Genomic DNA, 3,176 nt, shown 5'->3' on the forward strand with positions numbered 1-3,176 from the left:
GGAAGGGAGGGAGAAACAGAGAGTGCGACTGTCCTAGTCGAGAGAAGCAAGAAGAAAATGAAATTGAATTGCGTGCAGTGAATCTGAATTTTAGAAGCAGAAATATATTGCATTTCTGGAATATACAAAGTTTACTTTTTTTCAACAGGAAAATATACAATTTCAAGTTACCAATTCAGTTTTAAAACAGTAAATTCAATTCAACTTTGAAACTTTCAAATTCAATACCAGCTATTCAAATTAGTTTTCTAGTGGTGCATATAAGGAAATCCAGGCCAAAGCCAGACATTTTTGTGATGTGATCCAGGACTCCCTGTGTTGTTGAGCTGGAACTCAGTATATGGTCTGTCATTGTCCTTTAATCTGGTGCATTGATTGTATCAAGGTGGATACAAATTGTCTGACAAGTTCAAAGTTAATTTTCCCCATAATTTTTCACATAATCCCCGAGAAAGTATATATCCGCCATCAACCCATCTGCACAGTCTTCAGTGGATAAGGAGGACAGAAGTGAAGACTAGTGAAAAGATGTTTAATGCAAAAAAATAAATAATCTAAAACCATTTTACTGTACAAATGCCCAAAATATTTGTCATTTTAACCTCCATATCATTACTCTATGAAAACAGTAAAATATTAAAGGCAATATGTTGTGCTGATATTTTAAAATTTTAATTAAACATTTTTATTTCTTTTGCATTTTGGAATGAGATCCAACCAGACCCGCTTATTCTGTGAAGGATCTGTCCCAGTTTACCTAGAGTACCTAGAGTAGGCAAAAGAGATAATCAAGAGCATTTACACATTAACTGATTAAGTCAATTTAGAGATTTTAGGATTGAGGGAATGAAGCCTTCACACTCCCAGTGAGAACATGCAAACTCTTTTTTAGAATGGATGTACGTGTAGCTAATAGCATAGAGGTGGTCTGTATATTTGAGGTAGTACTTATGAATGTAGTGAAAATACACATAAAAAATTTATCCTCTTAGTAATTTATTTAACCATATGCTATTAATTTAATAGTTTGTTCATCATTTACAATACCCACAATTAAATTGAAATTGATGCAGGAGAAAACATAAAAAGAACCAAAATTATATTTTAATATTTTCTGAATTGTTGTAAAATAAAAACAATACAATTTTAGAAACTATAAATGAGAAAACTAAATAAAAATACAACAGTACTGATAAGATAATCTGTGATTAACTTACCTTCCTGGGCATGAAGTTTAGGAAGGAGTCCTGCAAACATGACACCCAAAAGGGCACATAGCGGGAACAATCGATTCCTCCTCATCTTGCAAAGGAGCATCGAGGACACCTGTAAAACAGAAAACAGTTGCACATGAGTCAACAAGCCCACATTTTATTGGTATATAGTATATGTTTATTCTGATACAGTCCACCAAATAAGACCCATGCATCATTTCATCCACCTTCTCCTGCTTGGCCTACTAGAGTAGCATCCTGCTCCCCAGCCACTATTTCTGAGGGATCCCGAGGCGTTACCAGGCCAGCAGAGAGATGTAGGGCCACATCCACAAAGAATGGAGCGCAAATGCTAACAGTGCCAGGATTTGCACAGTGTCTGTGCCGGCAGTTGGCACTGTTTTAGCACCGTATCCTCAGAAGAATTTGCTCTAATCTTATACCGCCGCTAACAAAGTTTGCCATGTGAATGCAAAATAACAATGATCTGAGTGTAAATGAAAAGTGACACTTGTATCAACAGGTTTCTATTGGGGAACACTGTGGGAGAAAATAAAATTTTCAAGGGAGCGCCATTGATTCTTTTTGCCATTCAAATGTCCAATTCCCCTAAAATATAATTTTTTTCACCAGTCCTAATATGCGTAAAAAAATGTTCATGAGTTTTTTAACTTGAATAGGCCCTCAATAATGCAATCACTTTTCTGTAAGAATAATAATAACTAGAAATGCACTCTGAGAGCTGGATTCACAAAGATCTTAAATAAAGGGTGGTAATTTAGTTGCTGCCCTAAATTTTTTAGTGACGCAGTTTCCTCACCTGCTGTGCGGAATTCACTAAGATTGCAGCAATCATTGGTGCACGAGCAGAACTGGTGCAGACCGCCCCTTTTTAACTTAGCTTTTTGCTCATTTAATGTGGAGACGTCAGTGCGCACAAGCACACTGACATTTGAGGAAGTTAAATTTGAGGCAGATGGACTTCACTGTCTGCTGCACAAACATTTAATAATGTAGAAAACTAAATAAACAAATAAAACGTTTTTTTTTTGTTTTTGTTTGAAACAACAGCTTTAAAACCTAATGATAATTTTCCCCCTCATTTAATGTGGGTGCTCCGTTCAGTCCTGTAACTTTGCTCTAATCAGTGCATTCAAAATAGGCAGATTAGGACAGAAACCATTGATCTGAGTTAATACAGTTACACAGTCTGTCAATCAGTCTGCATTCTTTAAAGATGAACTACTGACCATCATCCAGCGCAGGTCTGAGCAGCGCTTTGTCATGCACACTCTCATATGTCACTATCAGTGATCATGTGTAAAATACGCATCTGATCTGCTGATTCTGACCTGACATCAATACGACATGAGACTTTGAACATGGACTAAAAGGAGACCAGTGGAGCAGTGAGTCCGAAGCGATATCAATCCATGGTCATATCCATATATCCATCCCTGCACACAGCGAACATCTCTCTCTCTCTTCTCTCTCTCTCACACACACACACACACACACACACACACTTAATGGAGCCTTTTTTTCTATCTCCACTGTGTTTCCTGTCCACATTGACGGCAGCGATGATGTCTGTCTCTATCTCAGTGGTGGTATTTTCTTGTACTAAAACCACTGCAAACAGTTCCAGATCTCATGAATCGCATTGCGTCCCCTGCATTAATTTATCTGCATTCACTCCTCCCATATATTTGCTCCCCCTGGAAGATCCCCCTACTATGCATATTCATCAGAGAGAAACGCGCTAAATGGAATGAGGGTACAGTTGAGAGCACAGCGGCGGCGTACATCTGATTCCGTGGGCTTCGTACTGCTTATTAACAAGTGGAGTGATGTTTTGCACACATTTTAATACCCCTAAACCTTTTGTGAATCCGCCCCTGAGAGCGCAGAGATCCGCCAAGCAGCTCAAGCTCAGTTAACACGCTTCCGGTTACGGTAACA

This window comes from Gouania willdenowi, chromosome 21 (assembly GCF_900634775.1).
Source record: "Gouania willdenowi chromosome 21, fGouWil2.1, whole genome shotgun sequence".
NCBI lineage: Eukaryota > Metazoa > Chordata > Actinopteri > Blenniiformes > Gobiesocidae > Gouania > Gouania willdenowi.